This window comes from Muscardinus avellanarius (assembly GCF_963383645.1).
Source record: "Muscardinus avellanarius genome assembly, chromosome: 12".
NCBI lineage: Eukaryota > Metazoa > Chordata > Mammalia > Rodentia > Gliridae > Muscardinus > Muscardinus avellanarius.
In genome coordinates, this window is record NC_137798.1 from 81,092,627 (window position 1) to 81,115,665 (window position 23,039).

Here is a 23,039-nt window from a genome sequence, read left to right on the forward strand (position 1 = left end):
GAAGAAGAAGAAGAAGAAGAAGAAGAAGAAGAAGAAGAAGAAGAAGAAGAAGAAGAAGAAGAAGAAGAAGAAGAAGAAGAAGAAGAAGAGTTTTTTCAGAAACTCAGCTCTGGGGCACAGCCTGAGGACTGAATAGACACCTCCATCCACAGTATTGACCACCTCAATGGAGATGATAATTTAATTTTTCATCAGGAATTTATTGTTTTTTTGTTTTAGTACATGGATTGGTTTATATAGACACATATACATACCTGGTTTTCTTTTTCTTTTTAACTTTTTATTGGTGCACTGTATTTATACATCATAATGAAGCAAAAATACTTGTGTAGACATAAATGCCCATCACCCAGCCAGCCCCCTCCCAGTCCCCACTCCTCTCCCTCCCTGTCCCTCCCTCTCATGATTGGCTTAGTGGTTGACAATAATATGAATAAATACATCGTGGGCCTTAAAGAGTTTCCTTCCTCCCCCTCCCATCCCCAAAGTCAGGTTGCCTTATTTGCTCCTCTATAGGATCTCCTTTTTAACCTGGAGTTCCTCCTATGACCCCTTTCACCTTAGCTTTCAATATTAGGAAAAGCATCTGATTCCTTACTTTTTTGTGACTGACTAATCTCACTTAGCATAATGTCCTCAAGATCTATTTCCCTGTAAGTGCTGTAATTCTGGTTTTTTTTTTTTTTTTTTTTTAATGGCTGAGTAAAATTCCATTGTGTACATATCCCACAGTTTTGTAATCCATTCATCTGTTGCTGGACATCTTGGCTGGTTCCACAGTTTGGCTATGGTGAATTGTGCAACTATGAACATAGATACACATGCATTAGTTTGGTAGTTTGGTTTCCTATCTTTTGGGTAGATACCCAAGAGTGGTATTGCTGGATCAAATGGTAGATTTGTTCCCATTCTTCTGAGGATTCTCCATACTGTTTTCCAAAGTGGTTGCACTAATTTGTAGTCCCACCAACAATGTTTTAGAGTTCCCACTTCTCCACATCCTCACCAGCATCTGTTGTTGTTTGTGTTTTGAATGATTGCCATTCTAGTTGGAGTTAGGTGAAATCTCAGGGTAGTTTTGATTTGCATCTCTCTGATTGCCAGTGATGTTGAGCATTTTTTCATGCATTTATTGGCCATTTGAATTTCTTCTTTTGTGAAGTGTCTATTTAGTCCGCTTGCCCATTTTGTTATTGGATTTTTTTTTTTTTTTTTTTTTTTTTTTTTTTTTTTTTTTTTAGTGTTGAGTTTCTTGAGTTCTCGGTATATTCTAGATATTAGTCCTCTATCGGAGGAGTAGGTGGTGAAAATCTTCTCCCATTCTGTTGGCTCTAGACTGAGGTTCTTGACAGTTTCCTTTGCCGAACAGAAGCTCTTCAGTTTCATGCAATCCCACATATTGATTCGCCTTTTAGTTTGTTGTGCCTTTGGGGTCTTGTTGAGAAAATTTTTATCTATGCCTATATGTTGCAGTGTTGGACCTAGGCCCTCTTCAAAGAGCCTCAAGGTCTCTTGTCTAATTTCCAAGTCTTTGATCCATCTTGAATTAAATCTTGTGCAGGGTGAAAAAGTGGGATTAATTTCCAATTTTCTGCATATGGTTAACTAGTTTTGCCAACACCATTTGTTGAACAGGCTATCTTTTTTCCAGTGTGTTTTTGGTCCCTTTGTAAAAAATCAATTGGCTTGTGTGTGGACTTGTTTCTGGTCTTCTATTCTGCACTGATCTATGTATCTGTTTTTGTGCCAGTACCATACTGTTTTTATTACAATGGCTTTGTAGTATAAAGTCAGGTATTTTGATTCCTCCTGCATGGTTTTTGTTGCTGAGAACTACTTTGGCTATTCTGGGCTTTTTGTTGTCCCAAATGAATTTAAGGACTGATTTTTCTATGTCTGTGAGGAATAATCTTGGTAATTTAATGGGCATTGCGTTGAATCTATAGATCACTTTTGGAAGGATGGCCATTTTAATGATATTTATTCTGCCTATCCATGAACATGGCAGATCTTTCCATCTTCCAAGATCTTCTATTTCTTTTTTCATTGTTTTATAATTTTATTTGTAGAGATCTTTTACCTCCTTGGTTAAGTTTATTCCTAAGTATTTTATTTTTTGTGGTAGATCCTGAGTGGAATTGTTTTCTGAATTTCTTTTTCAGCGGATTTATGGTTGGTGTACAGGAAAGCTTTTGATTTTTTAAGATTGATTTTGTATCCAGATACTTTGCTGAATTTGTTGGTCAGTTCTATAAGTCTTTTGGTTGAGTTTGTTGGGTCTTCTAGGTATAGTATCATGTCATCTGCAAATAGTGAAAATTTGAGTTCTTCTTTTCCTATTTGTACTCCTCTGATTTCCTTTTCTTGCCTTACTGCTCTGACTAGGGTCTCAAGTACTCTATTGAAAAGAAGTGGTGATAATGAACATCCTTGTCTTCTTCTTGTTTTTAGGGGGAATTCTTGAAGTTCTTCCCCATTTAATATGATGTTGGCTGTGGGCTTATTGTAGATTGCCTTTATGATGTTGAGATATGTTTCTTCTATTCCGATTCTCTGCAGTGCTTTTATCATAAATGAATGTTGGATTTTATCAAATGCCTTTTCAGCGTCTATTGAAATGATCACATGATTTTTGTCTTTGGTTCTGTTTATATGATGAATTACATGGATTCATTTTCGTATGTTGAACCAGCCTCGCATCCCTGAGATGAACCCTACCTGGTCATGTTATATGATTTTATGTCTTTTTGAATGCATGTTGCTAGTACTTTATTTAGTAGTTTTGCATCCAAATTCATCAAAGATATAGACCTCTAGTTCTCCTTCCTTGAACTGTCCTTATTTGGTCTGGGTATTAATGTGATGTTGGCTTCATAGAATATATTTGGAAGAGTTCCATTTTTTTGTTTTTTATTTCACAAAATAGATTGAGGAGTATTGGAATTAGCTCTTCTATAAAGGCTTTATAGAATTTACTTGAAAAACCATCTGGTCCTGGGCTTTTCTTTGATGACAGACTCTTTATTGCTGTTTCAATCTCTTTGATTGTTATTGGTTGGTTTAAGTATTCTATACCTTCTTGACTCAGTTTAGAAAGGATGTATTTATCAAGAAAGTTGTCAATTTCCTCCAAATTTTCCATTTTGTTGGAGTATAGTTTTTCAAAGTAGTTTCTGATAATCCTCTGGATTTCTACAGTCAGTAGGAATATCTCCTTTTTCATCTCTTATCTTCATAATTTGGGTTGATTCTTTTTTTTTTTTTTTTTTTTTTTAGTTAGGTTGGATAGTGGTTTATCTATCTTGTTAATTTTTTCAAGAAAACAGCTTTTGGTTTTGTTGATTTTCTGTATTTTTTTTTATTCTCTACTGTGCTGATTTCTGCTCTGATTTTAATAATTTCCTGTCTTCTACTGGCTTTGGGGTTAGATTGGTCCTGTTTTTCAAGGGCTTTGAGGTGTGTCATTAGGTTATTTATTTGATGATTTTGTTTTTCTTATGTGAGCACTCAGTGCTATAAATTTTCCTCAAAGTGTCCCAGAGGTTTTGATACATTGTATCTTTATTTTCATTTCTAGAAATTTCTTGATTTTACCGCTTATATATTCTATGACCCCTTCTTCATTCAAAAGTTTGGTGTTCAGCCTCCACATGTTCATGTGGTTTCTCTGGGTCTTTTTATAGTTGATTTCTAATTTCATTCCATTATGGTCTGAAAAGACACAAGGAAGTATGTCACATTTTTTTAATTTGCTAGTGCTCACTTTGTGGCCCAGGATGTGATTGATTTTGGAGAAGGTTCTGTGAGCAGCTGAAAAAAATGTGGACTCCGCTGTAGTGGGGTGAAATATTCTATATGTGTCCAACAAGTCCATTTGATTAATGGTGTTCTTTAGTTCTGAGGCATCTTTTCTGACCTTTTGTCTAGAAGAACAGTCTAATGGTGTGAGAAGGGTGTTGAAGTCTCCCAGTATTATTGTATTGGGATTTATGTGTGTTTTAATGTCACAGAGAGTTTGTTTTATGAAAGTAGCTGCACCTATGTTTGGGGCATAAATGTTGATTATTGTTATTTCCTCTTGCTGAATTGTTCCTTTTACCAGTAAAAATTGACCTTCTTTGTCTCTTCTAATAAGCTTGGGCTTGAAGTCTAACTTGTCTGATATCATAGTTGCTACTCCTGCTTGTCTTTGAGTTCTGTTGGCATGGATACCTTGCTCCAGCCCTTTAGCTTAAGTTTGTTACTATCTTTACTTGTAAGGTATGTTTCTTGCAAGTAGCAGATAGATGGGTTCTGTTTTTTAATCCATTTTGCCAATTTATGTCTTTTTATTGGAGAATTGAGGCCATTTACATTCAGTGTGATTACTGAGAGATGATTTTTAATTCCTAACATGCTAAGATTTTATTTCAGTTTGAAATATTGTTTGTTTTTTTTTTTGCTAAGTTGTCTGCTGGATGGAAGTTCTTGTTTCTCTGGTTCTGGCGTGTATTACTTATTTCTTCTTTGTAGTTAATCTCTGAATATTTTCTCTAGTGCTGGTTTTGAAGACATAAATTCCTTCAGCTTCTGTTTGTCATGGAAGCTTCTTATTTCCCCATGTAATTTGATAGTTTTGCTGGTAGGAAATTTTTGGCTACAAGTTGTTTTCTTTCAGAGTTTGGAATATGTTACTCCAGGCCCTTCTGGCTTTCATGACTTAATTTGGGAGGTCTGGAGTGATTCTAATTGGTTTTCCTCAGAATGTCACTTGGTCTTTTGTTTTTGTTGCCTTTAAGATTCTCTCCTTGGCTTCTACATTGGTCATTTTAACTATTATGTGATATGGAGAACATTTTCTCAATTCTTGTCTAAAGGGAGTGCTATACATTTCCTGAACCTGTGTATCAACCTCTTGCTCTATGTTTGGAAAATTTTCTGCTATTACTTCTTTGAAGAGATTGTTGATCCCTTTGGTTTCACCTTATTTTCCCTCCTCTATGCCGATAATTCGTAGGTTAGCTCTCTTAATATAGGCCCATATTTCTTCAATGTCCAATTCCTGCTGATGAATTGTTTTTTCTATGTTATAAACTATGCATTCTTTTTTTTTTTTTTGTGGTACTGGGGTTCCTGGAAGCCCTTGTACCTTGGGCTACACTCCCAGACCTATTTTATATTTTGAAACAGGGTCTCATAAGCCAGCACGGCTGGCTTCAAACCTGTGCAATCCTCCTGTCTCCACCTTCCAAGCGCGGCGATTACAAGTGTGCACCACCACGCCTGGCTATGCATTCATTTTTGAAGTGATCATCTTCTAAGAGCAAGATTCTATTCTCCAGGTGGTCTAATCTATTGTTTATAGTTTGAATTGATGCCTTTACTCCAATGATTGCATCCTTTATTTCTTTCAGACTCTCTCTAAATTCTTTTTTAAAATCCTGAATTATTTCTACAGTTACATTCCTGATTTGATCTTCTGGAAATCTCTGCATTTCTGTGTTATCAGGTTCTGTTATTGTGGGGTTGTGAGAGCTCATTGCTCCATTGTTGTTCCTCCTTCCCATGATTTCAGAAATTTGTACCTGTTGCTTTTGGGAGATTTCTCTCAGTCTCTAGGTGTCAGCTGGTATATTCAAGGACAAGTTGTGTTCAACTTCAACAGTGAAGGCTGAGTAAGGAGGGAAGTGAAGGAGTAAATGGAAGAATAGGGTAAGGTCTTATATAGGGTTGAATAATATGAGTATATGAGTTTGTTAAGGTAGTATATACTAGAGATCAGAGATAGTACCAATGTAGTAGAATTCTAGTAAACAATGTAGAGTTTCTGGTATAGTGATATGAATTGGATTTAATACAAGATAAGGGAGTGATAAAAAGAAAAAGAAGAGAGATAGGAGAGAGGAGATTTATACAAGGGAAGAGGCTTAGGAGAGATTTGGTATGAGGGTTAAAACAACAAAAACAAACAAAGCAAAACAAAAATCATAAAAACAAAATAAAAAAAAAAAACAACCCACAAACCCCCTCCAAAAAAAGAAAAAAAAAACAATAAAACAATCAAGTATACACACACAAATAAAAGGAATAAAAAACCCAAACAATCCCAACAACGAATTGATGTGACTCTACAGATAAATTCAGCAGTCTCTCTCTGTATAGACACTGAGTGCCACCGGCACCTTTTCCTCTGTGAGTCTGGTTCTCTGAGTCTTCTTAGTATATGCAGATGGTCGATATCAATGGGGTTGGATTTAATACTGAGTGAAGGTCACCCTCCACACTTTCCACAGATTTGGAGCCTAGGTCTCTCTCTGCCTCTGTTTGTAGCGTATGCCTCTGAGATCAAACTCAATGTAGGAATTTCAGTTCTCCACGTCTAGGGCTGGGCTAGTCTGACTTTTCCCTGTTCACCACAACTGGGATGACTGTGATGTTCCTGGCGATCCTACTGATTGGGTTTAGAGTTAAGCATAAGATTCCCCCAACACTTTCCAATGATCTGAGCCTGAGTCTGTCTCAGCTTCTGATATGCTCAACAGCAGATCCCACTCCCACCTTCTCTGGGTTCTTCTCAAGTTCACCACAACTTCACTTATTGTGCTCTGGATCTCTGAGGGGTGTGGTAATCTCTGCCGCCACTGCTCCTTCTGAGTGTATCGCAAGTCTCAGACCCAGGGAGTTAGTGGCAGCTGAGTCAGACTCTGAGGGCACTGGGCTAGGGGATTTCCTTCAGGGAGCTGAGAATAGGGTGTAGTAAGTTCTGCCACACTTCCTCCTGCACTGTATTGAACTGCTAGATCTCAGACCAGGAAGTTTATCAAAGCTGGTTGAGTCCCTGAGGGTGAAGCGCTGGGATTTCTCCTGTAGGGGCTGCAATTTCACTTCTGATTATAGTGTGCACTGGGCTAGAGCTCTTGCGGGCATAGTGAACTCACCGCTGCTGCTGACAATATTGCATCACTGCCACACCCTCGGCCATGAGGCTGACATATCTCCACTCTGGTTTTGAGCTCCACTCTGAATCCCTGGAGAACATAATGGGCTTGGCCGTTGAAATTTTTAGCTTGTATTCGCACTGAAAGAACTGCTGAATTACATCTGTCTGGACTGCAGCTGGTCGCTTCAGCTCCTTTGCTTTTCCTCCCTGGTGTCTGGTTCTGTGAGGCAAGATGGCATCAGCGTGGCGGCTGCTGCTGCCGCAGTAAGCTGGTTTCTTCTTTGCTTCTCTGGTTGTTCTAGTCTTCTTTTATTTCTGTCTCTTGTATTTATAGCTTTATTTCTCTATTGATAGTATTTTCTGGTGCTGTAAGGGATTATTTTTGACGCTATGGAGACTGTCAGCAGTACTTGTATAAGCTGCATTACTTGGTCATCATCCCTCTATTTCAGATACTTGTTTTTCTTTATTACTGTTATTTTTATTATTCTTTTATAAGTTTGTTCTATTTTGGTTTCAGGGGCTGCAAGGATTTTTGTTTGCTTTTTGTAGTTCTTGTTTCTCTCTTCACTTTTTCTATCCTTTCTTCTATAAAAGCCACCCTTACCTTTTCCCCCCTTTTGGTTGTTTTTTTTTTTTTTTTCTTTTCTGCCTGTATGGCCTTCAGTAGCTACTTCTCTTCTGCCTTCTCTTTTCTCCTTTCAATTTATTGATTTACTTTTTGCTTGTGGTATTGGGGCTTGAACTCAGGGCATTCTACCTCTAAGCTACACCTCCAGTCCTATTTTATTCTTTTGTTTCTGAAAAAGGGTCTCACTAAGTTATGGAGGGCCTAGGTTGCTGAGGCTGGCTGTGAACCTGTGATGCTCCCAAGTACTGGGATTACAAATACATGTCACCACGCCCAGCCTCGACCCTATTTTTCTTTATTTTGAAACAAGGTCTCACTAAATTGCAAAGGGCCTTATCAAGTAGCTGAGGCTGGCTGCAAACCTCGATCCTTCTGCCTCAGTTTCCCAAGTACTGGGGTTACAAGCACATGCCACCATGCCCAGCTTCCTTTTGAATATTCTACACTTTCTTTTGGCTTCCTACCCCCAAGTTCTTTATTCTTAATCAACCATATCATAACCATCATTTAGAACTGTATGCTTTATATAGTTTTTGCCATTATAATTCATGTTGTTGCAATTACTAGTACTGTGGATGTCCTAGTTAAAACCTGGCATTTAAAGCTGCATTTAATTCATAGCTGGATGTTGTCATTGCAGTTGTTAACTGTTGACCCTCACATCTAGTTTCTGGTGTTTTCAGGGTTAAAAATCTCATAATAAGTGCCCAGTGTCTATTTTAATGTTGTGTTGTTCACCACTATGGTTACTGTTGTTTACTTGTTAACTTCTGTTTCCACTTGTTCTGGGAATCCAGTGTGACACTAAGTGTTCTTGGGGGTTGATGTTCTGCTGCTGAACTCCCCAACCCAGCTAAGACATACTGTACTGTATGTAGCTCACTAATCAACACCACAGAACTAGCAAGGAAACAACTACAAAAGAGGTACAAATCAAAAAACTGAGAAAACAGACCAACAAGACAACAATAAATATAACTCCACAAGGAAATTTATTCATATAGATATGCAGAAAAGACCAGGAGGTGAATTCAGATTTGATTATTGACAAAAAAAAGCTTTAAAAAAAAATCTAAGAAATGGCCGGGCGTGGTGGCGCAACACTTGTAATCCCCATGCTTGGGAGGCAGAGACAGGAGGATCGCGCAGGTTCAAAGCCAGCTGCACATGCTGGCTTAGGAGACCCTGTTTCCAAATAAAATGTGAAAATAGGTCAGGGAGTGTAGCCCGGAGGTAGAAGGGCTTCCAGGAACCCCAGTACCACCAAAAAAAAAAATCTAAGAAATGAAATCAAAGAACATATATGAAGTGAATAAAGAAACTGAAACTCATGCTTGCTTTGGCAACACACATACTAAAATTGGAACAATACAGAGAAGATTAGTATGGCCCTGTGCAAGGATGACATGCAAATTCGTGAAACATTCCATATTTTTAAGCCAAATGTGAAAAGAAGGGAGGAGTTAAGGGAATGAGGTAAGACTTGGGAAGGGCTAAATAAATGATGTGTTGCATGTATGCCTCTACCTTCTTGTACCCCATTAAGATGTATGATTACAATGTACCAATAAAAAAAAGAAAAAATTGAAACTCTAAAGAAGAACCAAACAGTAATCCCAGCATTCGGGAGGCTGAGACCAGAGGATCTCGGTTTACAAACAGCTACTTAGTGAGGCCCTCTGCAACTTAGTAAGACCCTGTTTCAAAATAAAGAATAAAAAATAGGGCAGGGGTGTAGCTCAGAGGTTGAATGCACTGGGTTCTATCCCCAGTACCACAAAAAAAGAAAGAAAGGGAAAGAAAGAGAAAAAAATAGGGCCGGGGATATAGCTCAGGGGTAGAATACCCCTGGGTTCCATTCCCAGTACCACAAAAATAAAATCTGCCTATACAGAAAATATGTAAAGAAATAATATATAAGGAAGAAACAAAAAATAAACTCTAGAGCCAAAAAAGGGAAGAATTTCATTAGAAGAGCAACTAAGTAAAGAACAAAATTTGAATCAAACAAAAGATATAATTTCAGATAACAGGAAACAACACATACCTTCCTAGATTAATAAGAATTGTAAAAAGGCTCAACACCCCAGTTAAAAGATATAGACAGGCAAAATGGATTAAAAATAAAAATAAAACTATATATTGTTTATAAGAAACTCATCTAATAAGCAAAGATATCCACAGGCTAAAGGTGAAAGGACAAAGAAGACAATCAATGCAAATGGAGATTGAAAGCAAGAGTAGCTACTCTCCTATCTAACAAAATACATTCAAGACAAAACTTATCAGAAAAGACAAAAGGGTCACTTCTTTTGATAAATGGAACAATCCAACATGAAAACAGAATAATAGTCATATTTATTCTCAGCTAGGCATGGTGGCACATGCTTGTAATCCCAGAGTTTGGGAGGTTGAGACAGGAGGATTAAGGTTCGTGGACAGCCTCAGCTACTACTTAGGGGCCCTTTGCAACTCAGTGAGACCATGTTTAAAAAAAAAAAAAAAAAAGAATAAAAAAATAGGGCTGGGAGTGTAGCTTGGAGGTAGAATAGCCTTGGGTTTCATCCCCAGTATCACACAGAAGAAAAAATTATCCTTAAATGCTGGCATACCCCCTTACATAAAATAAACACTATTCGACATCAAGACTCAGACCCCAACCAAATAAAGATACCTCAGAAAAAGACAATTACAGACTAATATCTTTGATGAACAAATCAAAGATGCAAAAATTCTAAACAAAATACTAGCTATACGCATTCAAAACCATATCAAGAGAATTGTACACCACAACCAAGTTGGTTTCATCCCAAAAAAAGCAAGGCTGGTTCAACATATGCAAATCAATACACGTTATTTACCACATAAATAGAACTGAGAAAAAAACACATGATCATATCAATAGATGCTGAAAAATCATTTGACAAAAAGCATTTGACAACATGAATTGGAAACTGAAGAGATATGGTCCCATCTTAAAAGAGCTAGCCTAAAAATAATAGGCATAGAAGAGGTAATAGAAGGTAAAACCAAAGGGATCAACAATCTTTTCAAGGAATTAATATCAGAAAAATTTCCACACATACGACAAGAGGCCAATACACAGGTATAGAATCCCCTTTACTTATAAAGGTCCTCCATACCACATAAAAGTCAAACTGACGAATGTAGAAGCTAAGGAGAGATTTTTTATTTTTTATTTATTTATTTATTTATTTTTGGTGGTACTGGGGATGGAACCCTTCTACCTCCAGGCTACACTCCCAGACCTATTTTATATTTTTATTTGGAAACAGGGTCTCTTAAGGCAGTGAGGCTGGCTTCAAACCTATGCGATCCTCCTATCTCCGCCTCCCAAATGCAGGGATTACAAGCATGTACCACCATGTCCAGCTAAAAGCTAAGGAGACAGTTTTAAATGCAACAAAAACAAAAGACCAAGTGACATTCAAAGGCAAACTAATTAGAATCACTCCCAACTTTCCAAACCAAATTATGAAAGCCAGAAAGGCGGGAGTAACATATTCCAAACTCTGAAAGAAAACAACTTACAGCCAAAAATTTCCTACCCAGCAAAACTACTTCTCAAATTATAGACAGGGAAATAAAAATCTTCCACAACAAACAGAAACTGAAAGAATTTATGTCTTCCAAAACCAGCATTAGAGAAAAACTCAAAGAGATTAACTGCAAAGAAGAAATAAGTAATACATGCCAGAACTAGGGAACAAGAATTTTCATCAAGCAAACAACTAAGCAAAGAGAACAAACACTAAGCCAGGCATGGTGGCGCACTTGTAATCCCCACGCTTGGGAGGCTGAAACAGGAGGATTGCACAAGTTCAAAGTCAGCCTCAGCTACTTAGTGAGGCTCTCAGCAACTAGTGAGACCCTGTTTCCAAATAAAATATAAAATAGGCCTGGGAGTGTAGTCTGAAGGTAGAAAGCCTCTGGGTTCCACCCCCAGTACCACAAAAAAAAAAAAAAAAGAACACACAGAAGTTAAAACCCAAAATGTTAGGAATTAAAAATCATTTCTCAAAAATCACACTGAACATACATGGCCTTAAATCCCCAATAAAAGGGCTTAAAGGTGGCAAAATGAATTAAAAACCAGAATCCATCTATCTGCTGCCTGCAAAAAACACACCTTACAATATAGTAACAAACTAAAGGTAAGGGGCTGGAGCAAGGTAATCCATGCCAGGAGAACTCAAAGAGAAGCAGAAATAGCAACTATGATATCAGACAAGTTAGACTTCAAGCCCAAGCTTATTAGAAAAGACAAAGCAGGTCATTTTTTACTGGTAAAATAAACAATCCAGGAAGAAGAAATAATGATAGTCAACACTGATGCCCCAAACATACGTTCAGCTACTTTCATAAAACAAACACTGTGACATTAAGTCACACATAAATCCCAATACAATAATACCGGGAGACTTCAACACCCTCTCTCACTCCGTTAGACCAATATTCTAGACAAAAGTTCAGACAAAAGGTCAATAAAGATGCCTCAGACCTAAAGAACACCATTAACCAAATGGACCTATTAGATGCATGTAGAATATTCCACCCAACTAGAGCAAAGTTCACATTTTTCTCAGCTGCTCATGGAACCTTCTCCAAAATAGACCACATCCTGGGCCACAAAGTGAGCACTAGTAAATTCAAAAAATGTAACATATTTCCTTGTGTCTTTTCAGACCATAATGAAATGAAACTAGAAATCAACTCTAAAAAGACCCAGAGAAACCACATAAGCATGTGGAGACTAAACACCGCATGGCTGAATGAAGAATGAGTCACAGAAGAAGTAAGAGGTGAAATCAAGAAATTTATAGAAACAAATGAAAATAGAGATACAACATATCAAAACCTCTGGGACACTTTGAAGGCAGTATTAAGAAAAAAATTCATAGCACTGAGTGCCCATATAAGAACAGAAATCACTAAATAAATAACCTAATGACATACCTCAAAGCCCTTGAAATATAGGAACAGTCTAACCCCAAAGCCAGTAGAAGACAGTAAATTATTAAAATCAGAGCTGAAATCAACAAAGTAGAGAATAAAAAAAATACACAAAATCAACAAAACCAAAAGCTGGTTTCTCAAAAAAAATAAATAAATAAATAACAAGATAAATAAACCACTAGCCAACTTAACTGAAAAAAAGAATCAACCCAAACTATGAAGATAAAAGATGCCAAAGGAGGTATTACCACTAACAGTGTAGAAATCCAGAAGATTATCAGAAACTACTTTGAAAAACAATACTCCAACAAAATGGAAAATCTGGAAGAAATCAACAACTTTCTAGATAAATACAACCTTCCTAAACTAAGTCAAGAAGATATAGAAAATTTAAACCAACCAAAGAGATTGAAGCAGCAATAAAGAGCTTATCATCAAAGAAAAGGCCAGAATCATATGGTTTGCCAAGTGAATTCTTTAAAACCTTTATAGAAGAGCCAATCCCAATATTCTTCAATCTATTTTGTGAAATAAAAATGGGTCTCTCCCAAATACATTCTATGAAGTCAACATCACATTAATACTAAAACCAACTAAGAACTCAAGGAAGGAAAACTACAGGCCTATATCATTGATGAACTTGGACACAAACTGCTAAACAAAATACTAGCAACACGCATTCAAAATCACATCAAGAAAATCATATACCATGACCAAGCAGGGTTCATCCCAGGGATGCAAGGCTGGTTCAAGATATGAAAATCAATCCATGTAATTAATCACATAAACAGAACCAAAGACAAAAATCATATGATCATCTCAATAGATGCTGAAAAAGCATTTGACAAAATCCAACATCCATTTATGCTAAAAACCACAGCAGAGAATCAGAAGGAACATATCACATCATCATAAAGGCAATCTACAATAGGCCCACAGCCGACATCATATTACATGGGGAAAAACTGAGAATTCCCCCTAAAAACAGGAACAAGACAAGGATGTCCATTATCACCACTTCTTTTCAATAGAATATTTGAGACTCTAGCCAGAGCAATAACGCAAGAAAAGGAAATCAAAGGAGTACAAAGAGGAAAAGAAGAATTCAAACTTTTACTATTTGCAGATGACATGATACTATACTTAGAAGACCCAACAAACTCAACCAAAAGGCTTATAGAACTGATCAACAAATTCAGCAAAGTATCTGGATACAAAGTCAATCTTGAAAAAATTAGAAGCTTTTCTGTAGATCAACCATAAATCCACTGAAAAAGAAATCCAGAAAACACTTCCATTCATGATATCCCACACACTCACACAAAATAAAATGCTTAGGAATAAACTCAACCAAGGAGGTATAAGACCTCTACAAAGAAAATTATAAAACAATGAAAAAAGAAATCGAAGAAGACATTAGAAAATGAAAAGGACTTTCATGTTCATGAACAGGCAGAATAAATATCATCAAAATGGCCATACTTCCAAAGTAATCTACAGATTCAATGCAATACCCATTAAATTCCCAAGGTCATTCCTTACAGACATAGAAAAATCAGTCCTTAAATTCATTTGGAACAACAAAAAGCCCAGAATAGCCAAAGTAGTTCTCAGCAACAAAAACCATGGAGGAGGAATCACAATACCTGGCTTTAAAGTATACTACAAAGCCATAGTAATAAAAACAGCATTGTACTGGCACAAAAACAGATACATAGACCAAAAGAGCCGCATAGAAGACTCAGAAACAAATCCACACACTTATAGCCAATTGATTTTTAACAAAGGGGCCAAAAACATACACTGGGGGAAAAAAGCCTGATCAACATATGGTGCTGACAAAACTGGTTAACCATATGCAGAAAAATGGAAATAAACCCCACTTTCTTAACCTATACAAAAATCAATTCAAGATGGATCAAAGACTTGGAAATTAGACAAGAGACCTTGAGGCTTCTTGAAGAGGACATAGGTCCAACACTGCAACACATAGGCACAGGTAAAAACTTTTTCAACAAGATCCCAAAGGCATAAGAAACAAAGACATATCAATGTGTGGAATTGCATTAAAGAGTTGTTGTACAGCAAAGAAAACTATCAAGAACCTCAACTGAGAGCCAACAGAATGAGAGAAGACTTTTGCCACCTACTCCTCCAATAGAGGACTAATATCTAGAATATACATAGAACTCAAGAAACTCAGCACTAAGCAAACAAATAATCCAATCAAAAAATGGGCAAGTGAGCCAGGCGTGGTGGCACACGCTTGTAATCCCCATGCTTGGTAGGCTGTGACAGGAGGATCACGCAGGTTCAAAGCCAGCCTCAGCTGGCTTAAGAGACCCTGTTTCCAAATAAAAAATGTAATAATAGGTCTGGGAGTGTAGCCCGTAGGTAGAAGGCCCCTGGGTTCCAATCCCAGTACCACCAAAAAAAAAGAGGCAAGTGAACTAAATAGACCCTTCACGAAAGAAAAAATTCAAATGTCCAATAAATGCATGAAAAAGCATTCAACGTCATTAGCAATCAGAAAGATGCAAATCAAAACTACCCTGAGATTTCACTTAGCTCCATAGAATGGCAATCATTCAAAACACAAACAACAACAAATGCTGGGAAGGATGTGGAGAGGTGGGGACTCTAATACATTGTTGGTGGGATTGCAAATTAGTGCAACCACTTTGGAAAACAGTATGGAGGATCCTCAGAATAATGGAAACAAACTTACCAATGATTCAGCAATACCACTTCTGGGTATTTACCCAAAAGAAAGGAAACCAAACTACCACTCTAATTCATGTGTATCTATGTTCAGAGCTGCACAATTCACCACTGCCAAACTATGGAACCAGCCAAGATGTCTATCAACAGATTAATGGGTTACAAAACTGTGGGATATGTATACAATGGAATTTTATTCAGAAAACACAAAGAAAAACACAATTATGTCATTTACAGGGAAATGGATAGAAATGGAGAACATTATGGAAAGTGAGATTAGTCAGTCACAAAAAAATAAGAAATTAGATGTTCTCCCTAATATGCAGAAGCTAGGGGAAAAATGGGTCATAGGAGGAACTCTAGATGAAGGAGATACTATAGATGAGCAAATAAGGCGACCTGACTGAGGAGAAAGGGGGGAAAAGGGAAGTTCCCTAAAGTACATGATGTACATTCACAAACATATCAATGTCAATCACTAAGCCAAACATGAGAAGAAGGGAAGGGGAGGAAATGGGGTGGAAATTGGGTAAGAGTTAATTGGGTGATGTGTGCATGTATGCCTATAACATCTTGTACTCTACTAAGATGTATGATTACAATGCACCAATAAAAAATTTTAAAATTATATTAAATATTAAAAAAGAAAGAAAATTGTAGGCTAATATCTTTGATGAACAAAGATGCAAATATACTTAATAAAGTTAGCAGTTCACACTCCAAGCCACATCTAAAAGGTTGCACACCGTATCAAGTTGGTTTCATTCCAGGGATGCTATGTTGGTTCAAGGCATTCTGCTGTGGAGCAAGGTGGCAGCTATGGGTACACCTAGCAAGTTGGCTGGCCACAGAGCAGCGGTGGAGCGGTGTAGCTCGCTTCCCCACACACACACATATACACACACACATCTCCCCACCAGGAGCTAGCCTCACCCCTCCAACTCGCTGGGCCAACCCTGCCAAATATCCCACAGGGCACAAGCCCAAGAAAGACTTCTGGCAGCCCCAGCTGACCCTCATTTTTGAGCAGCCTGAGCTCCAAGGATCCCTGGGTGACATGACCTTGAGGTGGCAGCAGGCACTTCCCTCAGGAAGGCCAGGAACAAGAGAATGGCCACGTGAAAAACAATGGAGACTTATCCCCAAGAGTGAAGTGCAGTCGTCACTGTAAACTGAAGAGATGAAGCAGCTGGGCTACTGGTAGTGTCATCGAGCCAGCAGCCCCTAGCCAGGGAGCTGAGGCTAAGGGAGAAGCCTCCCCAAAGACCACCCCCAAGAAAAGAAGAAATTATCTTTCAAGAAGCCTTTCAAATTGAACGGCCTGTCTTTCAAGAGAAATTGGAAGGAGGGTAGGGGTGATTCTTTTGCCTCCTTACCCACAGAGGAAGAACAGGAGCAGGGGGAGATCTATGCCTGCAGAGAAGAGGGCACTGCCCAGGGAGAGAAGGCCACTGCAACCAGAGCCAGAAGCCCAGGCCAAGCGGGCAGAAGCTAGTGCTGCCTCCAAGAGAGGACACACAAAAGGGAAGGCAGGGCCCCAGGCTGCAGAGCTGTTCACCCACTTGGGTCCAGAGAGTGGCCTTGCACTGACCAGCATTGAACAGAATGAGTAGCTGGGTTGGGACAGGTGGTGACTGCTAAGCTGCAAAAACTGTGCTGTCCTTGTGAGACCACTTCCTGGACTTGGTGCCCTGGCTGCCTTCCTGTGCTTAAAAGGAAGGAGCTTGCTGCCCCCTCCCAGCCACATTCCCTCTCCTCTCCCTCCTGTGGATTCTCCCATCAGCCATCTAGTTCTCCTCCAAAGGCCAATTGAAGGTGATTCCTTACATCTTCCCAAACAGGTTAGTGATGTGAAATGCTCCTGACCCTAGCCCTACTTCCTTCCCTGTTCCCACCTTTGGAGAAGACAATTACTGGTTTTCTTCCCCAATTCTTTTCCAAGTAGTTTTTGTTCACCCTGCCCCCCAAATCCCTGAGCCAGAGTGGGGTGCTTATACTCCCAAGCCCTGAGTGTTCAGTCTTCCCCCTGTTGAGATTTTAGTCTCTTGTTCTGAACCTAGTGGCACCTGAGCTGAGGAAGACACCACCTCTGTCTAGGTTTTTTAAAATGTCTTACTCAGGTTCCACCTCTAGCTTGTGAATCAGCTGTGTCTCTTTTTTGACTTGGTAAGCAAGTATTAGGCTTTGGGATGGGAGGGAGGTATGTAATGTGAAACAACTTCTTTTTGTTTTTTTTTTCCCTCCATTGTTGTAAATAACTTTTTTGTGTGTGGGTCTGGGGATAGAACCTAGGGGCATTCAACCTCCAAGCTACACCCCTGCGCTATTTTTTATTCTTTATTTTGAAACCAGGTCTCACTGAATTGCAGAGGGCCTAAGTAGCTGAGGCTGTCTGCAAACCGCAATCCTCTGGTCTCAGCCTCCCGAATGCTGGGATTACAAGCTGCACCACCACACCCGGTTGTAAATAACTTTTAATGGCCAAACCCCGGATTTATACTCTTTTTTTCCTAATTGCTAAAAACATTCTCTTCCATGTGGTTTTACTGTAACTTTTGAGAACCTTGCTTCTTCTGACTTCAAACCGGCAATCCTCTTGTCTCAGCCTCCCAGGTACTGGGATTACATGCATAAGCCATCATGCCAGCTCATACCCATGTTTATAACAGCATAATTCACAATATCCAAATTATAGAACCAACTTATGTGTCCATAAACAGGTGAATGGTTAACAAAAATGTGGTTTGGGGAATTTTACTCAGCCATTAAGAACAAAATTATTTCATTTGCAGTAAAATGGATGGAACTAGAAAAAAATATGCTTAGCAAGATCAGCAGTCAGTCTCAGAGGTCGAGTCATATGCTACCTCTTCTCTAAGGAAGATGAAACAAAAACAGCAAACAAAAGGGACTTCAGTCAAAAGAGAAAAGAAACCAGTAGAATAGTAGAAGATTGGGTAATGGACTAGCCACTCTTTTTTTTTTTTTTTTTTTTTTTTTTTTTTTTTTTGCTGGTGGTACTGGACTGTGAAACCCAGGGAATTTTCTACCTCCAGGCTATACTCCCAGACCTATTTTTACATTTTATTTGGAAACAAGGTCTAAGTTGCTGAGAGCCTCACTAAGTAGCTGAGGTTGGCTTTGAACCTGTGCGATCCACCTGTCTCAGCGCAAGGATTACAAGCGTGCGCCACCACGCCCGGCTGGACTAGCCACTCTTAAACTCATATAAGCACTTATTTGAGCCCCTCTTATGGAGGGGTACAAGAACTGAGTAAAGGAACTGTTCAAATAAGGTTATGTCTATACGTGAAGGTACGCTATCACTACCAATCTCACATGTATGGGGAGGAAGAATGGGGAGTGGGGTGAGACATGGAGGGAAATACACCAAGTATATGTGCATGTATATTTGTATCACTCTGAATCTCACTATGATATCTAATTACAATGCATCAATAAATATATATTATATTGCTATTAACTGAAAATTTCTCTAAAAATAAGCTATTAAAATTAAACTTTTAAAAATAATTTTCCTCTTTTTAAATGTCTATATGTTTCATAGGTATGATTTCTCAGGTAGGATTCCTTTGTTTACACTTTTAAGTTGTTCTGTCATCCGGGCGTGGTGGCGCACGCTTGTAATCCCAGCATTAGGGAGGCTAAGACCAGAGGATCGAGGTTCGCGGACAGCCTCAGCTACTTAGTAAGGCCCTCTGCAACTTAATGAGACCCTGTTTCAAAATAAAGAATAAAAAATAGGGACTTCCGGGAAGATGACGACCGAGAAAAGCAGGGCTTAAAAGCCCCGCTAACAACTAATCTCCATTACCACAAAATCAGCGCCTTTCATAGCCAGAAAACACCATCACCAGAGAAACAAAAAAATCACCAGGTTCCAGAGAGAAAGCGGACTGAGAACAGAGCTCAGAGCCACAGAGATACACCGGCCTCACACCTGAGGGTGCGGCAGCAGTGCCATACTGCCGGCGGCAGCGGCAAATTCACCGGACGGCTACAGCAAGCCAAGGTGAGCCGCTGCGGAACAGCCAGGCGGGATTTCTCGCCGCAGGTAAAATCTAAAGCTCCCAGTGACTGAGCTCAGCACACGCTGCAGGGATTCAGAGTAGAAATCAAAACCAAGAAATTGAAATACGCCAGCATCACGGCCGAGGGCGTAGCAGCTGCGCCATATTGCCACCGGCGGCGGCAGCAGAGAATTCACTGAATCCAGTACAGCTACATTTGCGTACTCAAGAACAGTGAGTCAAATTGCGGGCCCCAGAGGAGAAATCCCAGTACTGTACTCCCTGGGACTTGACCCAGTGGGGGAGTGGCGGTGGCAGAGATATCACACCATAGGAGAACTTGCAACCTGGCACCCCCCACAGTCTAAAGCAGCCTCTATTGATTCTCTGGGTCGGAGACTCTGTCATACAACTCAGTAAAGGAGTAGTGGGGTCTGAGATACTACAGACTCGAGATCCAGAACACCTTAAGTGAAGTCATAGTGACCCAAGGGAAGAACCCAGAGAAGGCACAAACTTCCTAAATCATGGGAAAGAGGAATAATACTGGAGCAATGAATGCCCACAACCCCACAACATCAGAACCCGATAAAACAGAAAATCAGAGATTTCTAGAAGATCAAATCAGGAAAATAACTGTAGAAATAATAGAGGTGCTTCGAAAAGAACTCAGAGAGAGCCAAAAAGAGATAAAGGATGCAATTAATGAAGTAAAGGCCTCAATTCAAAGCACAAACAACCGATTAGACCACATGGAGAACAGAATCTCGCTCTTAGAAGATGATCATTCCAAAAATGAACGAATAGTTTCTAATCTAGGAAAAAATATCCGACAGCAGGAATCTGATATTGAAGAAATATGGGCCCATTTTAAGAGAGCTAACCTAAGAATAATTGGAATAGAGGAGGGAAAAGAAAGTGAAACCAAAGGGATCAACAATCTCTTCAAGGAAGTAATAGCAGAAAATTTTCCAAACATAGAGCAAGAAGTTGATACACAGGTCCAGGAAACTTATAGAACTCCCTTTAGACAGGATCGGAGAAGAGGATCCCCATGCCACATAATTGTCAAAATGACCAATGTGGAAGCCAAGCAGAGAATCTTAAAGGCAACAAAAACAAAGGGCCAAGTGACATTCAGAGGCAAACCAATTAGAATCACTCCAGACTTCCCAAACCAAGTCATGAGAGCCAGAAGGGCTTGGAGTAACATATTCCAAACTCTGAAAGAAAACAACTTCCAGCCAAAAATTTCCTACCCAGCAAAACTTTCTATCAAATTAGATGGAGAAATAAGAAGCTTCCATGACAAACAGAAACTGAAGGAATTTATGTCTTCAAAACCAGCACTAGAGAAAATACTCAAAGAGATTAACTACAAAGAAGAAATAGGTAACACACACCAGAACCAGAGAAACAAGAGTTTCCATCCAACAGACAACTAAGATTGGTTATCTATGGAGATTCATTATTTATGTTAGTCTTTTACCTATCTCTAAATGGTATTGTTTGCATTTATTGTTGTTAATTTTTAGGATTTCTAGTTGGAATATTAATATACCTTCAGATATAGCATTTGGAAATATTTTATCCCATTCTATTAGTAACTGTTAACTCTGTTTACATTGTCTTTGGATATACAATATTTTTTTCTATTTTTCAGGGAGTTTGTATACTCTTCTGTTGCCTGTGCCATTGAAATCATATCCAAGAAATCACTGCCAATTTCAATGTTGTGAGGTTTTATGACCCAGATTTTCTCCTAAAAGTTTATAGTCTTAAGATTTATATTGAGGTCTTTTATCTATTTTGAGTTAATATTTGTATATGGGATTAGGTAAGGGTCCAACTTTATTCTTTTCCATGTAACTATTATGTTTCAACAATATTTAGTTAAAAGATTATTATTTCCACCACCAAATGTTCGTGGAAACCTTGTCAAAAATAATTTGACAATATAGGGAAGAATTTAGCTCTAGGCTTTTATTTAACTCCAAGGGTTTATATATCTGCCTTTAGAATAGTACTACACTGTTTCAATTATTGTAGCTTTATATGGTTTGAAATCAGAAAATATATATCTTCTAGCTTTGTTCTTTTTAAAGATCGTTTTGGGTATCTAGAGTCCATTTTCCATATTAGGATAGATTTTTTTTTCTGAAAAATAAATATATAAATATATGATAGTTTCACCTAAAAAAAATAGAAAAAAAATATTCTCTGGTAAGAAAGAAAGTAAAAAGAAATATTGAAATGTTATCTTTAAGTCATCAAAAGCTTGGTATCAGACAAATGAAACTGTTATGTGAGATTATCATTTTTAATTTTGGATAAATTGCTATAATACTAGATGTCAACCACTAAGCCAAGCATGGGAGGGAGAGATGGGGAGAGAATGGGGTGGGGATCGGGTGGGGGCTGACTGGGCGATGTGTGCATGTATGTCTACAAAAGTTTGTATCCCACTATGATGTATGAATACAGTGCACCAATAAAAAAAAAAGAAAAAAAGAAAAAAAGAAAGAAAAGAAGAAAAATAAAAAAATAAAAAATAAATAAAAAAGAATAAAAAATAGGGCAGGGGGTGTAGCTCGGAAGTCAAATGCCCCTGGGTCCCTTCACCAAACCCGCAAATAAATAAAAAATAAAAATAAATTGTTTTATGTCTACTGATACTTGCTCTCGCTGGCTATCCTTACAAAACACATGTGATAGGCTATGAGGGCAGAATGCTTTAAGACCTATGAAGATCTCTAAGTATTTCAAGCGTAACTAGCATACAATATTAAGATATGTCTTAATTTTATTTTCCCATTTTTGTATGACCTCATCTCAAAATTAAAAATAAAATAAAGGGCTGGGGGTATAACTCAAAGGTAGAATGCCCCTGGCTGTGCTGAATCTCCAGTTCCCAAAAAACTAAAAATAAAAAGGTTTATCAGCAGCTGTGCAGCCTGGGTGGAGGCACTGGATACATGGAAGGACACATTCAAGTTAAGTGGAGAATGCAGTTCACCCACATTTAATCTCAACTGTGAAAATACTACTATTATTTTGTAGTTACTGAACAGGATATTTCCCACCATAGCACAATTCATTTCTACTTACAAAGTGATTTTTGTTATGTAGTTTAAAGGTCATTGCTTAATTTTATCAAATTTAAATGCTATTTTATGCTTCAATCAAGTACAGCCCTGACTTTTTTTTTTTCCCAGGTCTGGGGATGGAACCCAGGGGCATTCGACTACGAGCTACACCCCTGCCCTATTTTTTATTCTTTATTTTGAAACCGGGTCTCACTGAGTTGCAGAGGGCCTCACTAAGTAGCTGAGGCTGTCCCCGAACTGCGATCCTCTGGTCTCAGCCTCCCGAATGCTGGGATTACAAGCGTGCGCCACCACGTCCGGCTTCAGCCCTGACTTTTTAAATAACTTGTTCTTGATATAAAATTACCTTTATGGGTTTCTGTTGTTGTTCAAGTTTAGGGTTTTGTAATCTTAAAACACTGAGCCATCGCTCTCCCAGCTGAGCCTACCTCATATAAGCACTTATCTGGGTTCCTGGCACATACTAGTAGTTCAATACATGGTGGCAATTATTATTATTGCTGCTTTCACAGTTATAATAATACTTCAGCTTTGCAATTTTAAAAATTGAGCCACTGAATTATTCAATCCTCTCTGCAAAATGTCAATTCAAATTAAATTCCACAAGAAAAATATAAATTCATCGCTCACCACCAGCCCTCTATTGCATTTCC

The 23,039-nt window shown here is 38.5% G+C and overlaps 1 protein-coding gene and 1 pseudogene across 2 annotated transcripts in view; one reads left to right on the forward strand and one right to left on the reverse strand.

Annotated features, from left to right (window-relative positions):
- Positions 1-23,039, reverse strand: part of ANGEL1 (angel homolog 1) — a gene marked incomplete at both ends in the record, with an annotated part of 39,841 nt that overhangs the window by 4,493 nt on the left and 12,309 nt on the right. The window lies entirely within an intron of this gene.
- Positions 16,068-16,861, forward strand: LOC308271521 (MARCKS-related protein-like; annotated as a pseudogene). Its single transcript has 2 exons — positions 16,068-16,071; positions 16,324-16,861. The product of its transcript is annotated as an MARCKS-related protein-like (transcript).